The sequence below is a fragment of the Plectropomus leopardus genome, chromosome 13, assembly GCF_008729295.1.
Source record: "Plectropomus leopardus isolate mb chromosome 13, YSFRI_Pleo_2.0, whole genome shotgun sequence".
Classification (NCBI taxonomy): Eukaryota; Metazoa; Chordata; class Actinopteri; order Perciformes; family Serranidae; genus Plectropomus; species Plectropomus leopardus.
Genome location: NC_056475.1, coordinates 1,830,759 through 1,845,778, shown reverse-complemented (window position 1 = coordinate 1,845,778; position 15,020 = coordinate 1,830,759).

Sequence of the window (15,020 nt, the reverse complement as noted above, 5' to 3'; positions counted from 1 at the left end):
CCAGAATCGATTAAAATAAACGTCGATTTTATTATCATGAAACACATTTCATTTAAGTTGCTAGGAACAAAATAAAACTCACACAAACCGTCTAGGTTTGTCCTTTTACTCTTCAAAGAACTGCTAACTCTGGTTTGGTTGAAATTCACACAGTTAGAAGTTAAAATATGCTGCCTCTACGCACGCTAAAATGACTGCTTCTGGTTTAACAAAAAAGATCTTACTCTTTGATTAAAAGCTCTATCACTGTGGGGTTCGTCTCCGTAATGTTGTCATACACTTATAAAATCAATCTGATCCTGTCAGTGGCAAAAAATGAGCACTTTTAGTAGATTTAAGTTGCAAAAAGCAGCCATGTAGATACAAAAACGTGAAATTACGTTGTTGCCCTTTACATGCGTTTTATTTTACATAAAGTTTCTTTGTTGTTAGTTTATAACTCCGCCGTGGCATCATTTTTAAATTTTATGCAGATCTTTTTAATGCAAGCCAAAGAAAAAGCCTCTCATTAAGATTCAGCGGAGTCACGTCGGGTCAGCCGAGCTGCAGGTCTGATGGATGTTTTCTCTGAACTGGTGCGATGTACAGAACTGGTGAAAATATTCTGCTGCAGGCGTTCGAGTCAAAAAACAAATGCCTACACGCCAAAAGCAGAGTTTCCCTGCAGACTGAGAGTGATTTGTGTGTTTGCTCTCTCGTTTAACGGCAGCAGATAAGGCTGAATGTCAGGAGCACCTGGTTCATTTGTCCATGTCGCGCCGGTCAGCAGCGTCGTAGAAAATTACAGCCTTTCGCCAAATTGAAACACCACTTGAATGCATGTGTTAATTAGATCTCTGCGCCGCTTTCCAAAGTGTCTGTCCTCCTCTGCTCGTGAGTCATGTGCTGACTCTTTGACCGTTCACCCCGCGAGCCCAGAGAGGGCAAACTGACAGCAAAGCAAGTTGTTTTTTTTCCAGCCGACCACAGACAAATATATTGGGACTTATTGATTCACATTGTGGGCAGAGGAGAGTAATTTCCTCTAAAATACTTGCATAGCATCTTGACTGCTGAAGCCTCACAGCATTCAGGCACATTTTAAGCAATACATTTCCAGGACTTTTCCAGGACTTTGAGGCAAATTTTAAAGACCATAATTCTCTAAAACAACCATTGACACTCCTTATTGGTTCTTTATCATTACTCTAAAATAGCTTTTTAAAAATATGTATTGGTAATCAATGTAGAACTAGATTAGAACTGAATATATAGATATAACTAAGGGACTGTTTGTTATTTTTTAGAGGAGAGGAGGCGGTGCAAAAAGACAGAGGACTTGACTGCAGATTTGTAATGAAAAATGCCCTCAGAACCTGCTGGCCATTTTTAAAAATATATATTTTTTGGGAAATAAAAAAAAACTTCTGTTGAGTTTTTAAAAAATTTGGGTGGATTTTGTTTTAATTTTGACCATTTTTGAAGGAAACACTTTGGCCTCTTTTTTTTTTTTTCAATTTTGGCAATATTTCTATCTCTTCTATATCTTTGAAAAAAGAAGAAAACATTTTGGCTTTTTTTTGTTATTCGTGATTTTTAAAGAAAACATTTTGTCATTTTTTTCAGTTAAAAATTCTGCAGAGACAGGGTTTTTTTTCTTTTAAATTATTTTTATCAAAAAAAATTGGGAAATTTCTTATCTTTGAACCATGCCTTAAAAATCACTGAAATCACACCATTTATCAACAGAAATAGTTGTATTTTCAAATTTGCAACGGCCCGTGTTCATTTCGTGTGTTATACAGGTTTTTGAATTTCCATGACTTTGCCAAAACCTTTAGGGTATATTTAGTTTTCCACAACTTTTCTCTACATAAAAATTGCTTTTTGCAAATTCCATGACTTTTCCAGGTTTTTCCTGAACGTACGAACCCTGCTCTCAGTCTGCAGCTGCCTGCAGACGAGGTTAAACTATTGCAGAAAAAAAAAGTTGGCGAGGACATAAACACCTACGTATTTAAGCTGACTCGGGTGGACGCTTTGGAGTAGTGAGTAGAGGTCAGTGTGAATGTAATACGCACGCCCACGCAGTTTTCTAGTACTAACCTCGCTGTATCAAACTTTCTTCTTGTAAGAGCAGATATTAGCGAGTGATGATCAATCACCCCGAGCACCTTACACTGAATCCCGGATGTTTCGTGCTGCGGTCCACGTGACGGACAAACGATCCCAACGTTCGGCTCCGACAGCAGTAATAAGAGCAACATCAAAGCTTCATTTCTTGGAGACTTCAGAGCGAGACGATGAATAACAGATCAGAAGGTACAAAGAGTGAACCAGAGAGCAGATTTGATGTTGTTGGGATACGCTGGGAGCTCATTAAAATACATTGATTAGTAACAGTCCCGATTCTGTGATTGTTGACTGTGAAATGGCTCGACTAACCCAGCGTTTGTTCATTTATTTTTTTTAAAGCAATGATTTTCTGTGCTGGAATGAGCCACTTGGCCGATGCTCGTTTTTGTCATTTGATGTAGTGTTTTAGAGACGGTACTTGAATTGGAAATGTGTGTAACAGTGTGCTCCTCTCACTGCGATGCATTTGTTCCTTTCATATTCCAGCGGGGGCTCGTGTATGTTAAATCTCTTGCAGGTGTTGTCTGTGAATTTTTACGTGCAAGGCATATTTTTACTCTCCTCACCCCGGTGGTTTTTAGATGAGCTGCGTTTGTGGATCCATTTGCTAAATGAGGCTGACCGGGCTCATGCAGGTCCTTAAAAAATCTCTGGAATTCATTATTCTAAAAATAAGGCCTTAATTGAAATGAAAATGGCTTAAAATCAATCTTCCAAAAGTCTGAAAAATATTCAGAGATTAGAAGTAAGATCAGGGTTTCCCACACATTCATTTAGTTGTGGCTGCATGCAACTATTAAAAATCGGCTGCCACATGTTCATTTTTTTTGGATCGTTCACTCGGAGCACTGTTGGAATAATACGCAGTTTGATTATTTACTTTACCACTCTCGGTGTGCAGAGCATACTCTGGACACAGGCGGAGCAGCAGAGCACCAGGTGCAGTGAAAGTGAAACTTAATCATTCATTGCACTGAGTCTAAAAGTTTGCATTTGTGCCTTTGCACATGCGTCACGGTGCAGGGCGTTACTTAACCCTTTGAAACCAGAGCAACTGGCTCCATTTTTTTCAAAAAACATGAGAACTAGGCAATGAACAAATCCAAGAGGTATGACCCAAAAATGATTCCAAAAATATATTAAAAAAACAAACAAAAAGTATCACAAAAAAGAAAGACAAACAAGAAAAAAAGTGCCTTAAATTGATGATTCTGTAACATTATTTTATTTTATTTTTTATTATAGTTAATAGTTTTTACCTATCTAATTATTCTACCCTCAATTTTTAAAGGGAGCATTCTGTCATGGATGGCATATATTTATTTATTTATGTTTTTGAATTGGCAACGTGTTTGGATTTTTAAAAAAAAAATTGGCAGTTTCTTTTTCTTTACAATTTTTTGTAAACTTTTTAAAAATTGAGCAATTATTTTTATTCTTTTTTTCGTCTTTTTGGTGATTTTTATAGAGAGCTTAAATTCTTAAATTCATAATGAATTTATTTTTTAAGAAAGGGGATTTGGAAGGCATGTTTTTCTTTTTTTTTTGGAAATGACCAAAATAACACTATTTATTGAATTTTATATTTAAAAAAAAAAAAAAAGCCAGGCAAGCGGGGCAAGAAAAGAATATTTTGGGTCCTTGAGAAGTCATGGAAATATTTTAAAATTTTATCCATGAAAATGTGTTGGAAACCTGATTTTTTCCTTCAAATTTGGTTATTGTAAAATCGTTTAAATTTAATATCAAGTGGCATTTAAAAAATAAAAACTTGCTATAAGCTGTTTGGACCCTGCTGACCCTCGACCCCCAGACTGCAGGGCAGAGATTTCCTCCCCCTTTCAGGCAGCTGTCAGCCTGAACCCAGCCGCCCACGAGACTCTCTGCGAGGACACCGGGTGTCTTCCCACTCTGTTTTCAGACAGAGGACGGATGTTTGGTAGCACTGGTGTGGAAGTCAGGAGACCCAGTGTGAGAGGGTCAAACGCAGGTCATGCTGGGAGTAAAAATCTGCCGTCACATGATACGTCCAGATCAGGTGTTCGGGCAACTTCTGGATACCTCTGAGAACAGGGGACCGACCTGCGGGCGGCGGGTCAGCTGTTACGTGGAATTCAGTGGTTGTTTTATGTCGTGCCAAATGACTGCAAGCACTTGGCCTGATTTGAGGAAACACTTTGTTTGCTACATTTTTGTGCTCTTTTTGGGTTTTTTTCATGTTAGCTGGCAGGTCCAATTAGGTCAGAAAAGCCCCGCTCTTGCTGGGGAGTTCGCAGCAAACCCGAGGCTGCAACCTGACGATACAAACGCCGAGAGCAAACGGCTTTCTGGAAATTGTTTTGTCTTCAGCTGGAGGGCAATCGAGGAGAATCCGAGTCTCCTCGAGCAAAAACAGCAGCAGGAGTCTCAGTTCAGGACGCCTGTCTGATCAGTGGAAAACGCTGCAGACGACAGGGTTGTTGATCCATAGTTAATCGTTTTTCTCTACTTTTTTTTGAGGGGGGAGAATTGTAACAAAATTAACAAAAGAAAATTATTTTACCACCAATTTTAAAAAGAGCATGCTGTCTCTGAAGGCATGTTTTCTGTTTTTTTCTTTTTGTTCTTATTTTTTGGCATTTTCTTTTTTTGTAATTTTTTTAGAAAGCTTTTTTTAATGGGTGATTTATTTATTTATTTTTTTTATTTCTATAGAAAATTTAAAATATTTTATTCTAAATATATTAATATATATTAAATATTCAGGGGTTTTATAGAAAACTTGGGCAATATTTTTCTTTTGTTTCTTTTTGAAAATTTTAATTTTATTTTTTTTAGAAAACTTAAAAATAATTTGGTGATTTATTTCTCTTTTTCCTTTGCTGATTTCTATAGATAATTATTATTATCTATTATTATATTTTGGTGATTGTTTAAAAAAGTATTTTGGGATTTTATAGAAAACTTTTTTTTAAAAAAATGGGTAATCTTTTTCTTTATTTTCTTTTTGGCAATTCTAATTTTAAATTTTATTTATTTTTTAGAAAACTTAAAAATAATTGGGTGATTTATTTCTCTTTTTTCCATTTGGTGATTTTTATAAAAAAATATAAAATCTTTTGGCGATTTTTAATAGAAAATAGAACATTTTTTAGCTTTTTTTTCCGTGAAAATCAGCTTGAGGGCATTCGATGAAGAATCTGAGTCTTCCTGGACAGCAGGAGTCTCGGTTCAGGACGGCGTCTGTCTGATCAGTGGACACTGGAGACGACAGGCCTGGTTATCCACGTCCATCTCGCAGGAACAGCCGAGGAGCAGATGTTATCTGTTTATGGCACCAGATAAGGCCGCCTCAATCGGCTCACTGACCCTCCTGTGACTCAGCGGCCCCCAAACACTGAGCGAGTCCCACATCACTCTTAAGTAATCCTGATAGATGCCATTAGCATGTCCGTGGTTATTTGCTGCAGTTTTCCGACGTCCATTGCCAACTGTACATATCGGGGCATCATTAGAGGGTGACCCGTCCGCGGGGTCACGAAGAACGCCACAACAAAGCGGCGGCAAAGCTGAGGGGCATATCGTAGTGGAGGGGACGGAGGGGGAGCGAGCTCAAAGTGTCAGAGTTGGCGCAGACATTAGATAAGGCTTAAGCCACCAGAGGATTATAGAGGGAGGAGATGTAAAATGCTGTCGGCTAATTGGGCTTTATTTTTAATATTTCAGAGGGTTCATTAGAGACTAAATTGGTGGAGGATTTCAGCTGCAGTCGGAGAGTCTTTTTGGGACAACTTGAATAATAGCAGATCGTTTTTTGTTGTTGAATAAGAGTGTTTGAGAGGAGAGCTGCTTCTGATGACCAGGATCTCACTTTCATAAATTATGGCTCTACAACAAGAACACACAAGGCGGAAACACTTTTTAGTCTTTTCTAGGTCACATGATGCTACAGCTGTGTGCTTGTCAGTAGGAACTGGCTCCCTCATGATGCAGCAGGAGCTACAAGAGCTGTTATTGCATCACATAACTCTGAGAGATCATCCGGAAATTTTGAATCCACAATTCCTCTGTGAAATCGTGGACTACATCTCCCAGAAATCCCTCATATGTGGCCGCTCCCACGTATAAGGGGCTCGCCTTTTCCATCATGGCTCCATAACACGCCTACGTGGCCTTGGATTGGAAATAATGACGGCTAGTTTGGTGGCTGCAATAGAAATAAAGCTGCTAATGTTTTGAACATCCATCGCCATGGTTACTGGGAATTTTAAGGATTTTAGGAGGTTTTAAGGGTTTTAGGGCAGGACATTTCTTTGATTTGAGGACGTTTCTCTGATTTTGGGACATTTCTTTGATTTTAGGACATTTCTTTGATTTGAGGACGTTTCTCTGATTTTGGGACATTTCTTTGATTTTAGGACATTTCTTTGATTTAAGGACGTTTCTCTGATTTTGGGACATTTCTTTGATTTTAGGACATTTCTCAGATTTTGGGAGAGTTCTCTGATTTGAGGACGTTTCTCTGACTTTGGGACATCTCTATGATTTCGATGCTTCTGTGAATTCGCCTGTGTACGCTGTATATTTGAGGTATTTAAAACACCAGTTTGTTATTTTCTTGCCAAGAGAGTAGCTGTGTAATAAAAATATGTGTTTTGCTCTTTGTAACCTTTGCAAAGACACAATAACCCAGAGGATGGAGTTTCTGGTATCGTGGAGTTATATCTCCCAAAATGACAAAGCAGCGAGCGTATCTGAGGCGCGGACAAACAGTCGACGCTCGGAGGCTCGGTCTGTTTCAGAGCTTTTCTGGGGAGGGACGGAGGCTGGGGCGAGCGGTCAGCGCGCGGCACTTTGCCATGACCCTTTCCTCAGTATATCATCGCTTGCATCACTTCTCCAGGCCTCAGTGTGTGGGTGTGTTGTCTCCGTGTGCGTGCGGCGTGCTGGAGATCGAGCGGCGCTTAGAATGGGGCCCTTCATAACCTCTTAACCCTCTGGTCCTGTTTGCAGCCATTGTTGGCCGCAGTGAATGGTATCTCCGTGCCTTGAAAAGTAACCAGATGACATTCTTCCTGTTGTTCAAAAGGGCCCCGGGTTGTGTTGTGAAAAGCGGCTGAAAGGATAGGCGAAGACTGTGACCTTCAGAGGCTAATCTCTGGCATGTCATTCGGAGCCCGTTTGAATCAGACGCGGACCTTTCTCCCTGATAGCGAGTCAAACAAGGCAGAAATTCCTGTTAGACTTTCAACACTCCCAAAAACATTTTACTTTTTTATCGAGCCTCCGCCGTAAAGGAAGCGGAGGGCGTTCTGCAGCTGAATCTTTATTCCAGACAGGCAGTGTGTCTGACACCTACATTGTCCAAACAGTGTGTGCAGCCTGTGACTGAGCGCTCTGCACACAGACCTGTGGCATCAGCAGCCCCTCTGCACCGCGGGCCCAAATACCGCCGCCGCTGTGAAAGCAGCGGGGATGAAATGCACTTAGCGAGACAGTAAACATCGGCGCGGCTCTCGGGCCGGCTTACGTTGTTTATGTGTCCTCCTCTCTGGTGTATTTGCTGTCTTCAGCTGGCCGCGTTTCCAGGAATGTGCAGAGATGCAGTTGTCGCCCTGCGGGGGGGATGTTGGCTGAAATCACAGTTCAGAGTTCAACTCTGGAGTCGGCCGCGCAGCACACGAGTCACGTTATCCCGCTCAGCTGGAGGGCTCACGCTCGACTCGAAAGTCTCTGCTCGATTATTATGACGATCGCTGTCCAACAATAGTCCTTTTTTTTCTTTGACTTTAAAGGTCCAGTGTGAAGGATTCAGGGGGATATTTTGGCAAAAGTTGAATAAAACATAAGTTTTCTTTAGTGTAGAATCACCTGAAAATCAGCATCAGTGTTTTTGTTTCCTTAGAACAGGGATTTTAGGACGACTTTAGGACACTTCCAGGATTTAAAGATATTTCTAGGATTTTAGCATGTTTCTAGGATTTAAGTTCATTTCTTGGATTTGAGGTTGTTTCTAGGATTTTGGGATGTTTGTTGGATTTGGGGACATTTCAAGAAATTTAGGACATTTCTCTGATTTTTGTACATTTCCAGGATTTCAATCATTTCTCGGATTTAGGGATGTTCCTAGGATTTTGGGATGTTATGAGGATTTTAGGATGTTTCTAGGATTTAAGGACATTTCTCAGATTGAAGGATGTTTCTAGGATTTTAAGTAATTACTTGGATTTTAGGACCTTTTTAGAGTTTCAGGACATTTCTAGGGCTTTAAGATGTTTCTAGTATTTCAGACATTTCTCAGATTTGAGTCGTTTCTCGGATTTTGGGATGTTTGTTGGATTTGGGGACATTTCTAGAAATACAAAGCAGTAAAATATAAAAACATAAAGGATACATATTTACAAAAATGTAACAGATAAGATATGAAAGGCTAAATTAATTACTAAATAATGAAAACAAATCACCATCAAAAATAAGAAAAGTGCAGACGAGAGGTGCAAAGATTAAAATATTAGTTGAAATTATATAAAATCCTGTTTAAAAATAAGTTTTCTAAATACAGAAGTAAAGTTGGCGTGTTTCGGAGGCTTTTTGCAGGCAAATGAGCAGGTTGATCTGGACACACTCCATTTCTTGGATTTTAAGACATTTCTCAGATTTCAGTTTTCCGGGATTTTGGGATGTTTGTAGGATTTGGGGGCATTTCTACAAATTTAAGACATTGCAAGAAATACAAAGCAATAAAATATAAAAACCTAATAAAGGACACAGATTTACAATAAAAAAGTTAAAGAGATAAGATAAAAAAGGTAAATAAATTACAAATTGTTTAAACATTTTAAAATAAAAATCACCATTAAAATAGCAAAAGTGCAGACAAGATGTGCAAATATTGAAAGATTATTTAAAATGATGTAAAATCTAGTTTAAAGATAAGTTTGCAAATAAAAAAGTGCAGTCTGTCGTTTGATCAGCAGCGTGACACTCAGGGAAATTCATGTTTCGGTGTCTTTTCGGCAGGTTGATCTGTAGAGAAGTTTAACTCAGTTCATCCACACGTTGTTTTGATTCAAAGCTGGTTAAAAAATCTGCAAAGTCTGCCTTTAAAAGTTGCTATTTAAACTTTGAACCACTTAAAGATTAACAGCCTTCACACAATAATGCGCCGTCGCTACTCGGTTGTGGAGTTTTATCTTCCATCGTGACTCTAAACCAGCTGCTTTTTCAATCTTTACCATTAATGTGTTCAAGGAGATTTGCTTTTCAGATGCACTGAGCCGTCTTTGTGCCCGACTAAATGATCTCTGAGAGCAGGTCTTTGGCTGAGAGCGACGTTTTCTCCCTGCGTCCTGTGAAAAGCTCTCCTGCTTCCTGTGTTGGCACCTGTATGGGGGGTTAAGACCGAGGTCAGACCTGTTGTCTGGGGGCCCCCCTTTTTTTTTTCCCAGGAGCTGACACGAGAAAGAAAAGCTGTCAGGGCCTCTTTTTGTCAGGCATCTCTCAGCGATAAATGATTGGCATATCTCCCGCCATTTCCCTCTTTTGTTTGAGAGCAAATAATGAAATTGACCGTTATGTGTTTGCATTAAAAAAAAAAAGGCGAGGTTGTTTACAGAGGAAGCATTGAATTAGAAAAGGAAAATGTCAACTTTTATCATGCTGCTGCACAGCTGTTTTTGCATTAGTCGTCCCCTGAAGTGGTGTAACATCCGCAGAATGTGATTGAGATTTGGGGGGGCGCGAGGAGGAAGGAGGCCGGGCCACAGTTTGAAAAGCACACTTGAAAAGTGCTCGTGTGGAAAGAGTCCCGAGGCAGGTCGAGTTGCTGTGTGACAGAGACGCATTCGTCTCGCCGCGTATCTGACGTCCCGGGGTCTCATTGCGAAGGGTTCGCCTGCGCCGCGTGTCGGCTTTCTGTAATTAATAGCCAGTAGCCCCCTCACCCCATCAAGGGACCAGGTGCTGCTTAGATCTGCGTTGGCACGGAGAGACGGCAGATCCTCCGGTGGCGGGTTTCACTGTTATCAGGATAAAACTCACAGATGTCACCGACGCCTCTGCGAGCTTCTCCACTGAGAGGAGACAGAAAGTCTCTGCAAAACCACCGATACGTTACATTTGTACGTTTCATACGTGAGATCCCGACGTTTCTAAAGCGAGGTGGCTTTATCATCAGGAGGTCGATGACTCAAACTGTTTGAGACCAACAAATAACAAAACGGGTTGTTTTTAAGTGAGCCATCGCTGCGTTTTCAGCCGGGATAGTGCCTCAAAAATGAGTCATTTTTACTGAGACGTCGCGTTTCATGCCGAAATATCGCATTTTTTGTTGTTGTTTTTTTACAGAGGCATCGCTGCGTCTCTAACCACAATAGTTTCACCAAATTGGTTGTTTTTGACTGAGGTGTCACTTTGTATTCTGCCGGTAATGTGCCACAAAAAGCGGTTGTTTTTGTGGAGACATCGCTTTGTGTTCTGCCACAAAAAGCGGTTGTTTTCCATCGAGACACCTCTGTGTTTCCCGCCCGGATATTGCTACAAAAACAGTTGTCATTTACAGAGACGTCACTAAATTATTTGCTGGAATAGAGCCGGAAAAACATGTTTATTTCACTGAGAGATTGTTCTGTTTCCTGCTGTGTTAGAGCCTCAGAGGTTGTTTTTGACCGAGATGTCATCACGTATTGATGACCATTTTGTGCCATTAAAAAATTGTTGTTTTTTACCAAAATAATGCTATACGTCCTGCCAGGCGGGTGCCATGTAAAACAGGGTTATTAAGCGTGACATTACAGAGTTCCCTGCCAGTATCGTGCCAGCAAAAGCTGCGTTTTTTTGTATCATAACATCGCTGTGTGTCCTGCAAAAATGTCATGAAATATGGTTATTTTTTGCATTTCCTGCTGGAGTATCATCACAAAAAGCAGTTGTTTTCTGCCTTGACATGGCTGCGTTTTCGGCTGTGGTGCCACCAAAAGTGGTAGTTTTTGATCGACATGTCACTGTGCGTTCTGCTGGTATTGTGCCAAAAATCTTGTTGTCTTTCTAGTTGTTTTTTGGTGAGACATCACACGGTTCCCTGCCGGTATTCTCCAGGCAAAGGTTTTTTTAAGCGAGACATTGCTGCATGTCCTGCAAGACACGCCAAGAAAGTGTTTGTTTTCAGCTGAGACGTCGCTGTGTTTCCTGCTGGTATAATGCCCCTGAAAGCGGTTTTGTTTAACCAAGAAGTCACTGAGTTTCCTGCCGATATTGTGCCGCGTAAACGGTTGTTCTTTCATGTCGTCGCTGTGTTACTGCCACGAACGTCATTTTTCTTTTGCTGTTTTTCCTGCAGGATATCGCCACGTAAATGGTTATTATTTACAGAAAAATCACTACGTTACTTGCACGGATAGTTCCCAAAAAAATGTTTATTTTACAGAGACGTTATCGCTTTCCCTGCTGGGATTTGTGTTTTACGCAGAAGTCACAGCGTATCCTGCTGGTATTGTGCCACAGACAGTTTGTTATTGAGAAATCTCAGGATAGTGGCTTGAAAAGCAGGTTGTTTTTACCAAGATGTCACTTCATATCCCGGCAGTATTGTGCCACGAAAAATGTTGCATTTCACTGAGACATCACCGTGTTTCTCGCTGGGACATCGCCAGCTTGTTTTTATACAGACACATATTTGTATCCTGCTGGTATTTTGCCTTGAAAAGCGTTTTTTTTTGCCTTGACATCGCTGCGTTTCCTGCAGGAGTAGCACCATGAAAGGTGGTTGTTTTTTGCCTTGACATCGCTGCTTTTCTTGCGGCTTTTTAGCCACCAAGCAGCTGTGTTTCCACCAGACGTTGTGACTGTGTGTGCACGTATAAAACCGCCAAACAAAGAGATGTTTTATGGTTACAGTGGATTTTAATGCTGATGGATGGCTGGTTGGTGAGCGATGCGGCTCATTGAGTCTACTTTGTGTCAAGCACCATTGTGTTTGTGTCCTGTGCTGTTTAGCGGGGCTCGCGGCCCTGACAGATTGCCATCCCGATGGGGAGATTTACCCAGCCTGCACTGCCAGTGGCACTGACACCATCATTAGGCTTTGATCAGCTGCAGTCTGCGCGGAGAAGAAGAGAGAGTAATATTCTTGATCTAATTACTAGGAGACATTTCAGGCGGTGTAATGTGTGATTTAACCTCTTGTCAGAGGCTATAAAAGGAAGCTGGGTTAATCTTCCTGGCAACCTTATTTCCACGCAGGGAGAGTGCCTTTAAATTCCCTTTTTCCCATGAAGCTGCTGGAAAGCGGCGTGGCGGGGCGGTTTGCTCAAACACCGCGGCCGACTTTCTACTTGAAATCTCTCAAGGCGAGAGTCGTCTGACCTTTGAATGTTAGCAACAGCTGGTTCGCAGGAGCTGGTGTGCATTTGGAGAATTGCAAGCAGAAAGAAAAAAAGCTGTCCTTTTGACTTCTGCGCGCTTCCTCCGAACGGATTGTTTTGCAGCCCCCTTTGTTTCTCTCTCTCCGTCTTTCTCTTTTTCTTTCCCTCGCTCACCACCGCCACCCACACACTGCAGCACGATGAGCGCCGGAGACTTGATTGGACAAATAGATTGTGAGTGCAATCGAGGGGTTTGGGTTAATCAAGTCAAACGTAGTTAAACAATTCTGCGGACATGGAGGGATTAGTCCTGCCTGCGTTGAGCTCATCGGAGCCCATTCTCCCCAGCGCCGGCCGGCTTTTAGGGCCAAGGGCCACGGCCTCTCTGGCTCCATGGAGAACCACACACGCACCCCTCAGCATGCTCGGCTGCCTCTGAATGCCCCGCCGCTCTCCTCTCCCTTTGTTACCGAGCACAATTGGAATGATGGATTAGCAAATTAAATGCAGACCTTTCTATTCATGGCCACCCTCTGCTAAAAGTCTCTTTCTGTGGATCCATCAGTTTAAAATGGTCACCAGGTTCACTGTACGGCCTTTCATTCCTTCAGAAAAGAGTCTGTTAACCTTAAAGGGACATTTCACCGCAAACATCGAGTGTTTTCTCTCACTTGTAGTTTTGTTGGGGGACATATTGAATTTATTCAGCTTACTGCAGCTTGTTCCATAAAATGACTATATCGCGAAAATTTAGTATATATTGTAACGTCATTTTTAGAGGCCACCGGCGTTTCGTTTTTTTTCTCTCTCTGCGGCTCTCTGCCTCTCAGTCGCTGGATTTACATCACAGATTTGAGCAAAACTTGAGCAATATTTTTGAAATTTCGATGAAACGCACTGAGTGATTTTATGCAACTTCTCACTCGATGTTACGCAACTTTCCTCTGGCCAAAACGTCCCAGTAACCATGTAACCATGGCGATGGATGTCCAAAACATTTGTAAAATGTATTCGCAATTTCAATTTGATACAATTTGAGGGTTAATCGAAGCAGACACACACACACAAAGCAGGGCTTTTGCAGAGCTCCAGACCGCGACTGTATTTTTAACATTTTCTCTTAGATCCCTTTCTTGTTTGTTTTTGATTTTTAGCTCTTTTTTTGCGTTCAGTGTCAGGTACTTTTCTTGTAACATTTTAATTAATTTTTTTGTTAATAAGTTTAAAGGGCATTTCAAATTATTGAGATATAGCCTAAAAATATTGTGATATGGGGTGCCCAGTAGAATAATTTTGACATTAAAACTGCTCACAACGAGCTCTGTGGATTATCGTCAGTAGCTGGGTCATGATTTCTGGAAAAAATCATTGTTGTTGAGTTTTTCAAATGTATTTTTTGGCACTTTGAGCACCACAAACCGAATGCCATCTAGTTCCATTATATTTAAATGCATTTTTAAAAAACAGCTCTCCAAAAACTTTCCCAACATAAAGGCTCCCAGTATCTTGTTTTTACAGGACGACTTCCTGCACATTTTCTCCTTCTTTTATTTGGCGTGCTGAAGGCGCTGATGGCGAGCGGCTTTGATGTGATGATGTGTCGGCGCAGAGCAGCTGCAGCTAAATTACCTGAGAGCAGAGCGCCGACCCGCCCGACCCGCCGTGCCTTTACAAACCTGGGACGCACTTTTTCAAATACCATTACACAGTATGAATTTATTATTATATACTTGTGTTCACTCAGTAGTAGTAGCTGTATTTGGCGTACAGCTTAATGTTATATTGTTTTTTAAAGATTTGTCACCGACTCTGTTATGTTATCTTTTAAATATTTGTGGTCGTCCATCTTTGTTTTGCAACGGCTGCATAACTTTTCCCTCTGGACTGCTTCTTATGTTGGATATTATGAATTTAGGTACATTTGTTCGACATGTTCACCGCATTATATATTCACAGCCCAGTTAGAAAAAAAAGTTGGCTTTTAGAATAAAAAACAACTTTATTTAAAAAACTATGGATATGAAAATTTAAAAAAATCAGTGAACATATAAATCAGATGTTTAATGAGCAACATTATCTTCTGTTTCGTGTGCAAAAAGGAGTAAGAGGAAGCAAAATGCTTATCGAGTCCTGCCCTGATTATACGTCTCTGCAAACCATGAGTAGGTTACATTTGCACTTTTCATACGTTTGATATCGAAATCTCTAAAGTGACGTAATTTATGAGCTGATTTTGTCATCGGGAGGTGGAGGGGATGGTGGTCGGGACATGACTCCTAAAGTGTTTCTTTTTTCGACAAGACAGCCTTATATCCAGTTGGATTAGTGCCACATAAAGCATTGTGTTTTAGTGCGACTTCATGGCGTTCCCTGCTGGTATCATGTCGCAAACATGGTTGTTTTTTAAGCGAAATATTTCTGCGTGTCGTGAAAGGACAGTGTCATGAAAAGTGGTTGTTTTTTACTAAGATATCACTGCGTTTCCTGCCAGTATGACTGTTGTACAGTAATTTTTGTCAAATGCCATAATTTTGAGCCTCCGGTACGATAGTTTGACATTTCCAA